We start from the raw sequence: 16,649 nt of genomic DNA on the forward strand, positions 1-16,649 counted from the left end.
CAGTAATATCACTTCTATATTATATCATTTTTTAAATTAAATTTATTCTGGTAATAGATATGAAAGTCATCAAGTTTGTTGTGTAATACTATAAATTATTGATGAACATTAACCATGAAATTACACCACCAATAATTTTGTGCCAAATTAGATACTATTGCTCACTAGATGATAATACACATTTAGCAAAGTTTTAACAATAGTTAATGTTACAAAATTTGATGTACTCGTGTCGTATGTTTCTTAAAACTAGAAAAAGGCTGCCACTACTGAATGAGTTCCAAGAATACTAAAGTTCAATGGAGGATCTTTTGAGTTCCAAGCAGTAGGTACAAAGTGTCTAAAATGGGGACAGAAGAGAACCCTACCACCTTTCCCTTTATTGAAAACTCATCTACAAGGATGTCTCTATAGGCATTGTAAGTTTATACTTGCTAAACATGGAGAACCTGGTCTCAAGTTTATGAGACCCAATAGGTCATTCCTAAAGGGTAATAAAACAGGAAGTGGATGGAGTAGGGCAGCTACATGAAGATCTACAAGCAAGAGATGCCAACCTCCTCTGGGTGCTGAAATGAAGACCTCTGGTCCTTGACTCCCTCAGCACAGGGAAGTCAATGTGAGGGAGTAGGACCAAATCCAGGAGAAAGAGCTACACTGAAATGGGATGGGTCCCAAACCCAGGAAATTTGACAATGCTAGGAAAGTCAAATAATTGCCACTTTGGGATAGCTAGATATGAGGCATTTAATTTGTGCCAGTTTATTTGCTAAGGACTGAGTTCTCATGGACTATCTTTCCATGTGGAAGCCTTTTAGTTGGAGTAGCCAACCCAGTCTCTCCTTTCACTTATTGGACAAGAATGAATGACCCAATTAGTGAGTTTGTGAGCAGGAAATGAACTTGCTCAGCCCAAGCACATGGTATCTCTCATACTATTTCATACTGCTATTTAGTCTCTTCTCAACCATGTAGTAAATAATCTACTCCTACAGAGGATGCCTGAGGTATTCGACTCTGATCATGACCAGAAGTGTACATTTATTTCCAGAGAAAAAATATTAGAAAGCCTATGATGGCCACACATTGAGGTCACGTCAGGCAGTTCAGTCTTTATCAGTAAATTTTCCATTTGTCCTTTCTGTCTTCTTTTTCACTTTGTCCTTTATTTGAGAGATGAAAGAGATGTGATTTATTTACTCCCTAAACTCCAACATGTGTCAATTCCTTTAATTCTGGTAATATTAGTAGGACTAGTGGTAGTAGTTTTCTATTGCTGCAATAACAAATTAACACAAACTCAGCACCTTTAAACCATGCAAAGTTATTATCTCATAGTTTCTATAGGTCAGAAGCTCTATAGGTCACAGCATGTTTAGATTCTTTGCTTAGCCTCTAAGCAGGCTGAAATCAAAGTGCTGGATGGGTCTGCAGGTCTCCCTTGAGACTGAGGGTCCTCTACCAAGATAACTGATTGTTGCCAGAATTTATTCCTTCTTTTGATTCCCATGCAGCCCTCTTCATCTTCAAGTCAGCAACAGCACACAGAACCCTACTCATGACCCGAATCTCTCGAACTTGCTCTTCTTCCTTCCTCTTCTACTTTGAAGGTCTCATATGAGTAGAATGGGTGAAGCTAGACAATTCAGCATAATCTCCCAATCTTAAACTCAACATATTAGTAACCTTAATTACATCCTGAAAGTTTCTTATGTCATTTAAAGTAACACATTCATGGCTGTAACATAAGGGAGCAATGATCATAAGGACCAGGATTCTGCTTACCACAGTTATAGAATAACATTTTCATTTAAGAAATAAGAAAGTTGAGATTCAGAAAAGAAAACTCACCAGAAATCACACAGATAGTAAATGACAAAGCTAAAATTAAAGGACAAAGGCGTTTGAGTCTAGGCTCAGTGTTTCCCATGACCCTGAAATTCTTTCTTCCATGCTCATTGTTCACTTTGGATAATTTATGCAGTTTATTTCTAATCAAACGCAGCTTGTGGATGACATTTTTCTATGTAACAGGGAAGAAAAAGACATGCTTACTGTACTTCATAGGCCCCCTCTCTTTTCTTCATGTTGATTTTTCTGTGTTAGGTCCCATCACACAAACTTTCCCCCTTCCTCACAAAGGAGAAAGGGTTAGGGAAAGAATAAAGGATAAATTTAAAAAACAAGGAAATATGAGGCAGAGGTACAACAGGGGAGAGTGAGGGAGAGAGACAGCAGAAAAAGCTAAGAGAAGAAAAGGATCAGGCAGAAATAATACTGAAGTACTCAGAACTAAAGACTCAGCGTATAAACTGGTTTATATCCGGAGGGATTAGTTTAAAATGTGTCCTAGTACTGGTTGTTCTAACATGACTTCATGACTTGGGTTAACCACACCGTTTCTTTTGTTGAGTTCTGATCAGGCAGAAAACAACTTCCTACAAATATCCTGTTGGTATTCCAAAGCAGAGCCTGCACATGTTGACTCCAAATAAAACATACAATTTAGAATCAAGCTGCTTTAATATGGAAACAACTTGAGGCCGGAACTTCAGCTTGAGGTCAGTTCATCTCACTCTGCCCTACTTAACAGTGAGCTTCAATGCAATTATCTCTGTCCTTCTCTCCTACACCGTGTCCTCATCGCAACTTTTCTCTGTCCTTTCTCTTTCCAGCCCTCACAACTTATTTCTTTATTACACCTTTCCATTTTGTCTCCATAAACCTCTATTTCATTGGAAATGTACCGTGAACCTTTTTTTTTTTTTTTTTTTTTTTTTTTTTGAGACGGAGTCTCGCTCTGCCGCCCAGGCTGGAGTGCAGTGGCCGGATCTCAGCTCACTGCAAGCTCCGCCTCCCGGGTTCACGCCATTCTCCTGCCTCAGCCTCCCGAGTAGCTGGGACTACAGGCGCCCCCCACCTCGCCCGGCTAGTTTTTTTTGTTTTTTTTTTTTTTTTTTTTTTTTTTGTATTTTTTAGTAGAGACGGGGTTTCACCGTGTTAGCCAGGATGGTCTTGATCTCCTGACCTCGTGATCCGCCCGTCTCGGCCTCCCAAAGTGCTGGGATTACAGGCTTGAGCCACTGTGCCCGGCCCGTTAACCATTTTTTTTAATAAAAACATAATGTTACCTTTGCCAGCAGATCCCTGTCAATTTCTTTCAGTACTTACCATGTTTATACAAAATTAGTTCTGTCAGGAATACAAAAATATATTTTAAAAACCATAGTCATTGTCTTTGTAGATTAAATCTTGCCATTAGGTAGGACGGTAAATATGTAATGCCAATGTAATATGGTTAAAGGTGATAATAGATGATGTGTGCATAGGGTTGCTTATAGGAGTCTCTGAGAATCTTTTGTATTTCTGTGATATCAGTTGTAATATTGCCTTTGTCATTTCTAACTGCTTGTTTAGATCTCTCTCTTTTTCTTCGTTATTCTAGCTGGCAGCCTATCAATCTTATTTATGTTTTCAAAGAACGAACATTTGATTTCATTGATCTTTTGTATGAAGATTTTGCATCTCAATTTTCTTAATTTCTTCTCTAGTTTTTGTTATTTCTTCTTGTTTCTTTTTCTTTTTTCTTTTTTTCTTTCTTTTTTTTTTTTTTTTTTTTTTTTGAGATGGAGTCTCCCTCTATCGCCCAAGCTGGAGTACAGTGGCGCAGTCTCCACTCACTGTAAGCTCAGCCTCCCGGGTTCACGCCCTTCTCCCACCTCAGCCTCCCGAGTAGCTGGGACTACAGGTGCCCGCGACCATGCCCGGCTAATTTTTTGTATTTTTAGTAGATACAGGGTTTTACCTTGTTAGACAGGATGCCTGACATCTGACCTCGTGATCTGCCCACGTCAGCCTCCCAAAGTGCTGGGATTACAGGCTGAGCCACTGCGCCCGGCCCCAGTTTTTGTTGTTTATTTTCTTCTGCTAGCTTTGGGGTTGGTTTTTTCTTTTTTTCCCTAGTTCCTTTAGGTGCAAAGTTACATTGTTCATTTGAGATATTTCTAACTTCTTGATGAAGGCAGTTAGGGTTATAAACTTTTAACACTGCTTTCGGGGCATCCCAGATATTTTGTTAAGTTCTATCCATATTTTCATTAATTTCAAAGTCTTTTTTATTTCTGCCTTAATGCTAATATTCACCCAGGAGTTATTCAGGTGTAAGTTGTTTCATTTCCATGTATTCATGTTGACATTGTTTAGTGCATTATTTGTCACATAGGATAATCTAAATATGTTACATGTGCTCTCTTGTATCATTCTCATCACAAATCTGTGAGAAAGAAACTCAGGCTCAAAGGGATTTAGTAAGTTGTCAAAGGGCTTACAGCTAATTCACAGTGGAGCCTTTGACCTAAAGGATTCTAATTTCAGAACACATTCTGTTAACCAATATACTATACTATTTAAGCTATGCTTACTAGCATTTCTTCAAAGGTGAGCAACAACTAAAATCTCAGAGCTAAAAATAGATTGTCCAGACAAAGGTCAGAGATAAATAGAAACAGTAGAAATTGAGAAGTGGTGAGAAATAGGCTGTAGGGAATAAGGAGTGGCAAGATAATAAAGAGACTGAAAATTCCACAAGAAGTTTGAATTTCAGAATAATAGTAATGGGCGCCAATTAGAAGGCTGTTGACATAGTCTGATCAAAGATGGGCAAATGAAGTAAAGGAAAGTAAATAGACTTGAGGTAAAATCAGCTGCACTTGGTGAAACAGAATATTGAATTTGAGAACAAGAGTGAGCAAAGAAGTCTCCCAGGTTTCTAGTTAAAGTAATTGTTGGAAGGTGATGACTTTCGCCAAGATAGAAAACCTGAAAAGATGAGCCCATCTTTAACAAAAGAAGATAGTTTCCATTGTTGACATGTTGAGCCTAAATGTGGCTTTTCCAAATATCCAGAAAGCAAGATGCCTATTTAAGATACAATCAGTATAAACGTATAATCTATATTCAGGAGTCCTCATTACATGGACTGAAATTGATTCTACACAATTGTGTGATACTGGCTGGGAATGAGGAGAGCTTTGTACAGAATCCCGAGAAAAACAACATCTAAGAAATATGCAGAGAAAGAGAACTAACAGCAGAGACAAAGCAGTGACTAGACAGAAAAACCAAGAGGTTATTGTGGCAAGGAAATGGTCTCAGGGAAGCCAGAAAAAGAGTGTTTCAAGATGAGACTAATGACCACAAAACCTAATGTTGGGATAAAGACAAGTGAGATAAAAATCTAAAAAGTATTCATTGTCTTTGGCAACAAGACAGGCATAGATTCGGTGGATCAGTGAAGTAGTGGAGGAGACTGGCATGCTCCACCCAGATCTCTACAGGGCCCAAACATCCATCCGCGGCTGCTCTGAATATCCGTTATTAGTCCTCAGCTGTGTCCCTCAGTGAGAATTGCCTTCAGCCAACAGAGGACTACTTGCCTAGAGTTATACCCTCCCCCAGGATGGCCTGTGACCAAATACTTGCTGATGTGAGAATAAAAAGACCCCTCTTCTCTCAATTGGTGATAAGTCTGAAAAGCCATCTCAGTTTCATAGCTCTTATAGCTTTAGCTGAGATTGCAATTGTACTTGCAGTATGAGTCAATTTCTGCGTCTGCCCAATTCTACCTTCATCACTTTCTTACAAGTGAATCTTCCAAGGATAATTTCCAATAAACTTTCTGCTCACAATTTCTCATATCAGAGTCAATTTCAGGAAATTTAATCTAAGCTAGCTGGTACAAGAAGTAGTCCTACAAAGTAGACTCTAAATTGGGTTTTGGAGGTGGATCTCTCACTGGCAAGCTGGCAATGAGGACCCCATTACTGGTAGTAGTTGTAGTATGGATAGCTCCTGCCATGCTATGATGGTACAATTGTTAAAACTTTCACTGATGGTGAGCTGGGATAGAATACCAGTAGAAAAGGATATGCTGACTAATGGAATATTTCTGACACTAGACAGGAATGAGTTAAAATACATTCTGAAATTGGGTGGCTACAGCTGATTATCATTGAAGAAAGATAAAGATGGGCTTGAGGTGAGAAATCACCAATTAAAGACAAAATATGAGAGTCAGAGGGACTCCTTGGCAAGTTTTATGAAAATCCTAATCTCCTAAAGCCAGAGGGAGGAGAGGATCAGGCTCATGATTTATTTATAAGAGTAGAGGAACTTCAAAGAGCTTAAATTTTCAGCTCTGAAATTTTTTCTGTATACTGATAGAGCCCTAATAGGAAAAGCAGAGACCCTGGAAGGGATAAATGGTTTTGAATATCTTGAACGCTCAGAGTTCCATGAAACCATTGTGCCTGAAGATGTGGCGCATTCCTTCTTATTAAAAGATAGTGGCCGTCCCCCTTGCTTGAAGATGATGCAGAGGTGTCAAATACATCAGCAGCTCACAAAGCAGTGTTTGCCCTCTTTAAACTCTATTCCTACTTCCCTGGCAGGTGATCATACTAAGGGTTAAATCCAAGCAATGAACAAAGGAGAAGCCAGGTCCAAATGGGGAAAGAACCTAGAAAACTGCAGTTCTATTCAGGATCACTTACAACTTCCCTAGGGGATCATAGCCATTTGCTCAGGTAACTATGTATTGTGGAAAGATTTTCCGGATTTTCTGAAGGGTTGTCGGGGTAAGAATGGATTTTGAAACTGGAGACACAAAGTGCCAGGATTCTCTCGCTCTCCCAGTTAGTATGGGTGCCTATAGGAGGAAAGGTAATAAATAAAGTCCTGGACAGGTCTGCCTCATACTTGGTCCACTGGGTCCACAGACCCATCTGATGGTTACTTCTCTGGTCCCTGTATTTGCTTTTGAAATGGACATACTTGATGATGGGCCCAACCCCTTATTTTGTTTGCTTGACATGTGAGGTGAAAGTTATCGTGATGGACTAGTGTGAATTGCCTTCAGCCCCTACCTTCAGCCCTGATAATAACTTTATTTAATTAAAAAAAATTGTCTCAGGAGGAACACCACCCCCAGAAATTTCAACAAGGCAGAGGTGATTATCCATGTAATATACCCATTTAATTTGCAAAAATCAGATCAATCATTGTGGTTGCTAGTGGCTTGCCATAAACTTAATCAAATGGTAGTCTCAATTGCAGCTGTCAGCAAGGTATTTGCTGTGGCAGATTAACATAGCCTCTGGCACATACTATGTAGCCATTAACCTGGAAAATGCCTTCTTTCCCATTCATATGAGAAGTAGGATGAGGAGTGGTTTGAATTCATGTGTAATGGACAACACACAATGGTCTTGTTTCAGGACACTGTTAGCTCTCCACTTGCCTATCAGAGTCTGAAGGAACTTTAACTATCTGGACATTTCACAGAGGTATTATTTTAATCTCATGGGATGAGCGAGCAGTAAACAGTATGTCAGAAACTTAATAGATTCATGCACGCCATCGGGTGGTAGATACACACTACAATGTTAACAAACTGTCAAATCGGTAAAGTTTTTTAGGGATCCAGTAATCTTGGGTGTGTGAGGACAAATAAAGGGCAACTGATTGCATCTTGCATCCCCCACAACTAAAAACAAAACAAAATCACCATGCTGAGTAGGTATTTTAGAGCTTTACTACTGGAAATACTGATTAACCTATTTACCACAGAGAGTGACATGAAAAATTGCCATATTTGAGTGGAGACAAGAACAGGAAAGAGTTTTCCAGGAAAGAACAAGTTTAGGCTACAGTGCGAACAACTCTGTCACTCAGGCCATACAACCTGGGAGTCTAGTGCTAGAGTTACCTGCAGTGGGATCAAACACTGTATGGATTTTACAGCAAGCCTAATAAATGAGGGCATCTGACACTAGGCCATCAAGTAACCACGTGGCTAGTGTTTTCCTCATGAGCATTATTCTGTCTAAATCACCAAGTCATAAAGGGCTCAAAAAAGCCCAGCAGCAATCCATTGCCAAGTGGAATTGGTACATCTGGAGTTGAGCATGACAGATCCAGAAAGCTGAATGCACAAGTAAACTGCATGACATGGGGCCGAGCTCCCCAGTCATCTGCCAGGGTTGAACAGCTTGTTTCCCTCTGCTTATGACTGCTGCCTCACAGGAAACCCCTATGGCAACTACTGAGAGAGGAAAAGGACAAACAGGATTAATAGATGGGTAAATTATTACGGTGGGTTCAAGCTAGAAGTGGATCCTTCTACACTATAATCTATCTCAAGCCTGGCCCTGCAAGTCATCGGTAATATAAACCAAAAATGAAATTCTGAACTCTAAAACCAAGTGAATGGACCCCTCCTCTCAGCAAGGGTATTCCAAAGTTAACCTGAAAAACTAGTTTGGGCCATGATGAGAAGGAGGAGCCAGACATACCTCATTATACCCCCTTCCCTTTTGTAATTACTGATAAAAGAGACTCTTCAGGTCTGATAAGAAACATTTACAATCTATTGTCTCTGAAACCTGCTGCCTGGAGGCTTCATCTGAGTGATAAAGTCTTGGTCTCCACAACCCCTTATCATAATCCAGATATTCCTTTCTATCGATAATAACTCTCTCAACCAATTCCCAATCAGGAAATCTTTGACTCTACCTATGACCTGGAAGCCTCCACTTCCAGTTGCCCTGCCTTTTGGGACTAAACCAATGTACATCTCACATGTATTGATTGATGCATTACGCCTCCCTAAGATGTATAAAACCAAGTGGTGGCCCGTCCATCTTTGGCACATGTTCTTAGGACCTCCTGAGGAATGTGTCACAGGCCAGTGATCATTCATATTTGACTCAGAATAAATCTCTTCAACTATTTAGAGAGTCTAACTTTTTTCATTGACAGTGAGAGGAAAACTTCTGGATGGGCAGAGTTCCCAGTGATGGACCTGGTCAGCCATTTTGTATGGAATGAGAAACAGCTTGAGATAAGTGGCACAATCCTGAGATTGAGTGGCTCCTTAAATGTTGCATTCCAGGTGCCTCTCTTGCCTCAGTCTACTCCTGGTCCTCTCTGAGATCAAGGCATCCACTGCTCCTATGATATCCTGCCCAACTCAGAAGAAATCAGCTTGGTAGATTTAAACTGGCCTCTTTAAAAAATAAGAGAGAGAAAGAGAGAGAGAGAGAGAAAGGGGTCTTTCTGTGTTGCCCAGGCTGGAGTGCACTGACTGTTCACACATGTGATCTACCACTGGTCAGCAGAGGAGTTCTGACCTGCTCCATTTCCAACATGAACTGGTTCACCCCTCCTTAGTTAACCTCGTGGTTGCCTGTTCCTGGGAGGTCCCCATAGTGATATTGAACGTAACCTGGACACCCAATTGGCATATCACACTACAGCCCAGAACTCAGGAACCCAAGCTATGCTCCTGGCCTCAGCCTCCCAAGCAGCTGGGACTCCAGGTGTGGACTACCACACCTGGCAGATTGGCTTCTTAAAAGCATAGCTGAGGGCCAACTTAGAAAGGATATGAGAATGGGCGTCACCCTCCAGGGTGTCACATACAGCCTAAATCAACAATCATCATATGGAGCTTTGTTTCCCAGAGGTAGAATTCAAGGGCTTGGGAACTGAAAGATTAAAGTTGGAGTGGTGCTGATAACCATTACTCCCAGTGATCCACTTGGAGGGAACTGGTGTTTTGTCCTATACGTTTTAGATTCTACATGTCTGGAAATTCTGGTTCCTATAACAGTACCATTGAATTTTAGACTACTACTGCTACTCAGTCTTCCAGAATCCTTGTGCCAAGAAACCAGCAGGAAAGGAAAGGAGGCACCACCCTGGATAAGGTAATTGATATGGTCTTCAGGAGGAGGAAGGGTAGCTGCTACCAAATGAGGGCAGGATGGGATATGTTTGGGTTTCTTTGGTGCTGCCATGCCCAGTTTTAATGGTATGTAGGAAAATACATCTGCCATGGCCAGAGAATAGCAACCCCGGAGCTCAAACTGCTCAAGAATGATGGTGTGTGTGCAACACCTAATGAGGCAAACTTCCTAGATCAGCGGAAGTGTGAGCTGAGGGAGAGGGAACCTCGAATGGATGGTACAGGAAGATGGTATCCGTTACAGTTTTGAAATCAGCTGCAGCAACAGAGGTTATAGTTCATCCAACTGACACTTCTTTTCATAATTTCCCAGGAAACAAGACTAATTAGGATCCCAGGAAGTTTTGCCCTGGTAGGAAGATAGTATTTAGGAAGGAGGTGGCTGTGAACCTCTCAAAGTTTAGTTGTAGTGCATACTATGTTGCTCATCCAGACCCTCTCTGTAGAGCCAATTACCTCATTCCTTCTCTGGGAATTGCCATCCACCAGAGGTAGGTGCCCCCATTTGCAGAACTGCCATGCAAGAGGCAGCCCAGGTCAATGACTGTATGGTGAGATTTGTCTTAATTGGAAGAATTCCAATCCTCCCTCACAGGATCAACTGAGGCCTCAGGAGGAAACACACTGGAGATCTCCTTCCCCCTGTTTAATCCTGCCTGCCTCATGTCCTTACAAGAGCATCTCCTGAGAGCATACCCAACAAACCCTTTGGCCCAAATTCTCTGTCTCAGAATCTGTCTCTAGGGACTGAGTCTAAGACATGGGGGCAAACAACAAGCTGCTATAAGCAGAAGTGACTGCAGGAGAAGCAGCTAAGACAGTAACAATAGGAAGCTGTTTCAGTCAACAAGAGGAAAGAAACATGGTGGAAGCTCCAAGAGCTAGAGGGGTTGAGAGAGGTTTTATTTCCTTATTGTTGGTTGTTTGTTGAAGATAGAAAAGGCTTAAGCATATTTACATGTTGACGGAATGGAGAGGGAGGGACAGAAGATACAGAAAAATATATGAGAAAAATAAATAGTATGAGGTTACAGAGGGGACAGGAAGAGTGGGAATCAAAGGCTCAAGTGGAAAGTTAAGGCTTAACCTTATTTAGACGGGATGGCTTAAACATCTGACTTAATGTTTTGCAAATGGTTAGTCACTCATGTCAACACTATTCTTGGCTAGTTTCTTCTTTCCCCACTTATATAAATTGCTACTTTGATCACAAACTAAATTATATATGCCTGAGTTTATTTTTAGGCTTGTCTATTTCATAATATCTTTATCTATTCCACATCCAATAATAAATTGATAAAATTACCTTAGGTTTCTATGACATTTTGATCAATAGTAGGGTAAGACCTTCCTCCTCATTATCCTCTTCTTTTAAAATTTTACATTTATTTTCTATATATCACATACTTTTCTTTTTAAGTTTATTATCATGATGTTTTACTTTTACTTGCTATTCAAAATTATTCCATTACGTTTTCAAGGTTTTGATTGTTGAGATGGGGGGATTAAAGGTTTTATTATTAATTGATCTTTTATTGATCCCCTTATGAAATTCAGTGAGTTTTTACATTTGTTCATTTTGCGCATTTTTTTTTAAAAAGTAATCTTTTACTTTTCAATAATTTATATTGAATTCGTTTCTCATTAACCTTATTATAAGAGTCAGAACCTACCATAATATTTTTCGAGATGGAGATTTGAGTACAGGAAGATTTGAGGGAATTGCTCTTGAAATCAACACCTGTGAGAAGGAAGAGAGGAAAACAGGACTGGGCAGCAGAAAAGATGGGTTGTTATGCAACCTCAGTAAAGTCCTTAGCAACTCACAAGGAGCTCTGAAGCTTAGACAGTCAATCCTTCAGAGTTTTGGCGAGTGGACCCAGATGACCAGTCACTGCATACTGCCTTGTCCCTAGAAGGGACTGTGACCTTGGGCCATGTGTCACTTCAAATGAGGCATTGCCTGAAGACAGCTGAAGATGGAGAGTTGTTGACCAGGCAGCACACCCAGCAACTTTCCAGGCAGCTGGGGAAATGTGTGTCACTCCTGAAGACGGATCCGGGTAGCACATCACAGCACTCACTGCACGTCATGCATTATAAATGAGGACACTTTTGCGATTATGCTTCTTCCCGTCTCAATTTTACCACTTTAGGGAGACACTGTATAATTTTTGTTTTGGTCTTTTATAGAGAAATTATTATTTTTGTTATGTAGATTTATTTCAAGAATTGTAATTTCTATGTTATTTTCTGTAATGACAGTACATATTATTTTAGCATTATTTCCACGTTCTAATGATTACATTCACCACTGGTCTTCAGCACAGTGATTTCTAATTAATGAATTATATATATGTGTGTGTGCATCATGGATGGATGTCTTATTTAGTAGTACATGCTAAATGTATTTCTTGAGTCCTTGCTCATTGGAAAAAGTCTTTCTGATGCCTTAAGTTATTGTGACATTTCTGTGAAATAATTTTTTTCCTCATCATTCAGCAGATATCACTCCATTGCTTTTTGTTATAAAATGCTACTGAGAAGATCCTAATTCCAGGGGAGTCATGAAAATGTACAAATAACCAACATTCCACAATCCAATATTTTAATATTGAATACTTAAGTGATCAATCGTTTATATTTATAAAACAAAAGGCTCATTATAAAATATTTGAGTGGAACTGAACTGTATAAAGTAAAAAGTTTAAGCCCCCTTCCTCCCTTTCCTGCCTCACCCCCAGACATACCCAATTCACAGTTTAAGGTCTGTCTCTCCATATTCATTTTTTAATCTTACAAGATGTGAGAAAACCACACATATTATGCTGCAATTTGCTTTGTTCACACAATGTAGCTATCCTAGGCACCCTTCTCTTCTAATACATATCATTTTTTTTTGTTTTTGTTTTAGCATTAAAAGGTTTTAAATTTTAATGTGGTCACATCTATGTTTATTATTTTGTGATTTCTTCTACCTAAGCATTTCTAAATGCTTAAATGAAAGCTAAAATATGTTTAGATATTGCAGCAATGTAGGGTGTTTATTTAATTTACTGAGAACAAAGAATATTGCATTTTTTAAATCTCCCTAAACTATAACTAAGATAAGGATTCAAGAGAAAATTGAAAAGAACCAAGTGATTGAAAATCTTGTTCTGTGCTAATGTGATCATCTGGTTACCTTGGGCTATCCAAATCAATGACAGCTTCAATGTCCCTGTTTAGTTTCATTTGTAAAACTGAATCTTTTATCTCAGGATTATTCTCTGTTTTAATACCTGATTTTAAAAATGATGTCTGTATGAATGAAGGCCTGGCAGAAGTCAGTCAAGCTAAACAGAATCTTAATAATTTACTTCTTTCCACTCACTGGACGCTAATTGTGAACACTATGCTTCTTGCCTTAGCTGCTGTTTTCCTCTATAGTTACACCTTTAACATTCATTTCTTTCTATGTCCTGAAATATTTTTCCTATTTTCATTTTTGTCATTGCATATGAATGCATTCATTTACCTGGTGAATGTGAGACCTCTGTATATTCAGGTCAGCTTTCAGTTTTCTTTTCTCTCTTGTATTCTCACTTGAAGTATGCCTTATTCTGTGCATACTTTTTCTCTAACACAGATTTGCGGCCCTTCTTGCAATCTGTTTTTGCTTCCAATTCCTGTTCTGTCTACTGATCATTTATACATATAATAATAGTTTTCAGATGTCCAGGTCTTTTGCAGGATTCTACATTTGGGTGCATTGTCAAAAGTGTAATGCCTTTCTTCATTGGTCAGATTTCTTTTTGGCCTTGATTGAGTCTATATTACTAGTCATGTTGGTCAGTCCGGTCTCATCCTGATCACCTAATTCTAAAATTCTTTTCTCTCGTTTAAGTGTCTTACATTTTTTTTCCATTTTCCAGACCCTCAGATCCTACTAGCCCTTTAACATTTGGAGTACGGTCAGGCATTAACTGACTTCCTTAGCTTGGGGCCAACTACTGCGAAAACCTACCCGCACATTTGTGCTACGTTGTATATTGGTGACTGAACACCATTTTCCCTCTCCTAGCCTCCAGTCTAGCTCCAGCTGCACCCAAACATTGTAACAGCTAGAAGCCTGGGAACTGCATACACCAGAATCTCTACCAGGAGGTTCCAGTTTGGGTTCCACTAATCAGAAACACCTGCTTGAGATTTGGAAGAAAGAAAAGAAGTAGAGGGCATATTATTGTTCTTAGACAACAGGAGGCAGATTGTGGGTTTTGGCAGAGGTATTGCAGCAACTTGTAGGCACTTTCCTATTAATTATCTGCTTCAGGACAGCAACATCTAGCCCAATTGTTCTCAAAGTGTCATCCTTGAAACATCAGCAGCATTGCCTGGGAACTTGGGAGAGATGCAAATTCTTGACCCCAGACCTACACATTCAGAAGCTCTGGAGTTGGATTCTAACATTCTAGGTTTCACAGATCCCCTTAGTTAATCCTATAGGCCAAAGTTGAGAACCACTGAAACATATTCCGATATAACAGATCATGACGGGGCTTTCAAATTGGGTGAGTTAACAAAATCACCAGGAGTGATTCTGAAAACTGGAGATTTGTGTATCCCACCATATATCTTCCCATCAATAAGACTCTCCAAGAAAAGGGCCTATGAATGTGTATTTTTACAAGTGATTCTGATTCTTGGTCAAGTGCGGGAAGTGAGTCAAAGGTACTGCTCTAGGGTCTTCCATGCTTCTTGTTTAAACAACATTCCGTTTTCCTTAGAGTTGACAAAGGAAGAGAAAAAGCAACATATTTGAATAAGAAAACAACAACAACAACAACAACTGTGAGTTGTTTGGAAAAGTGTGCTTACTCAATGTAAAATCCCTTTTTAGAACTTTAAGATTCTATAGTTCTGTATTTCCCTAGTACTAGCCAAAGATGACTTGCATCACAATCACTATGAGTGCCTATTGAAATTGCAGATACCTGGGTTCCATTCAGATGTATTATATGGGATCTCTGGGCATTAACAAACAACACCAGCACACAAAAACGTCAAAGCCAGGAATAAACTTTTTCCAAGTTTATGCTATACTATATGAGAATGTGTCATCAGATGTGCTATCTGTACTTCAAGCATAGATACAACAAAAGTATACCTACCAGCATTACTGGTACTAGCTCTGCGCTTCGTGGGTAAAATAAGAGTGTGGAAGTAGATTATTTCTATTCTCTTCCTGTTCTACAGTGCTATGATTAAATTACTTATTTATCAATCTATAGCCACTTCCAAAAACCATAAATAATATTATACAGCTTTTCTTGGGACTCCAGCTTCACCATGCATTTGTCGTATTGGCTAGAGACAAATATTTCAAGTTTATCACTATTGTTGGCATAAATACTTAAAATATCAAAAAGTAATATCTAATAACATCCTATTTTGTCTCAATGTCTAATTCTAGTCATAGATTTTTCCTTATTGTAAAAATGCAATCTTTACATTCTATTAATGGCTAATTTGGAAATATGTTTAACCATTGAGGCTTTCTATTATTGTTTTGAGTTAAAATATATCCTCTTAAGCTATGAATAAGTAATGATAGATAATGAATGTACTTAGAATGAAATTAAATCTGTGTCAAAAAGTATCTAGCACAATGTCTTGTACTGGTACTGGTAGTAAATGTTTCTTTACTTGGCTGGCAATTAAATACTCCACAAATTCTGACACAAATAATAATTTAAATAATCAACAGTAATGTTTTCCAGGAGCTTACAGAGGCTACAGGGTTTTTGTCTACAATTTTAAAGTATTTTAAAATAATTTTCCATTACCCTGATATTTTGAAACTGCTCTGGATAAATTATGAGTTCTTAAGTGCATGTTTTCACAATAGTGAGAATGTGGAAACAATATTGTTTCTTTCATAAGGAATCTTGGAGGTTACAGGGACCAACTTATTAAAGACGGGAGTATCAAGAAAAATTGGGGTAAAGATGAAATTCGGCAAGCATCATGATGAAAACTTCTCATGTTGTTTGGTGACAATCTGGAATGATAAGTAATAAAAAGTATTGGTTTGTTGGCTTTTCCTGTCAGTTTTTATGATGCTCCCAAAAACTCATATAATAGTTACCTTATTTTTAGAATATTCCAGTTTGGTAAAGTAATATGAGTTAACGACAAGAGAAGGGCAAAGCTATGGCTAATGGTCATGGTCCAATAAAGCCAAGTCTGTTGGCCTTGGGGCTCTCAGTACAGTATCCATCTGCTTAGCCAGATTTTTTTTTTAATTGAGAAGAAGTCAGTTGGCTCTTTAACTTCAAAATTGCAACATTTCATTTTATTTTGAGAGTTTTGCTTTTATATCCATACTTCCTGTGATATTTCATATTGGTGTATTTTTAGAAGTAAAATCTATAGTGATCATTATGTTTTGGGGCATTGAGTAGATTTCATTTTGTTACTGCTAAAAATGATATTGGTACAAAAAATGTATGGTATGTAAAAAACATGCCAAACTTATTCTGAAAAAGTGTATTTTTGGTAAATTATTCAGTATGAAAATTTCTTCCTATCCATAAGGCTTCATTCACCAATAGGCACAAGAAATGTTACATGCTAAGCAGAAAGGGTAATGTTAAGACCTTTGACACTGTGGCTCTTATATTCCTTAAGAATTAATTTTATGAAAAAATTTAAATTTCTAATAATTCGTATTATAATTTAATATAGTCGTGTACCACATAATGACATTTTGGTCAATGAGGGACCACATCCACAACAGTGGTCCCATAAAATTATAATGGAGTTGAAAAATTCTGTCTAGTGACATCTTGATGATCCTGACCCT

The sequence above is a fragment of the Theropithecus gelada genome, chromosome 3, assembly GCF_003255815.1.
Source record: "Theropithecus gelada isolate Dixy chromosome 3, Tgel_1.0, whole genome shotgun sequence".
NCBI classification, from domain to species: domain Eukaryota; kingdom Metazoa; phylum Chordata; class Mammalia; order Primates; family Cercopithecidae; genus Theropithecus; species Theropithecus gelada.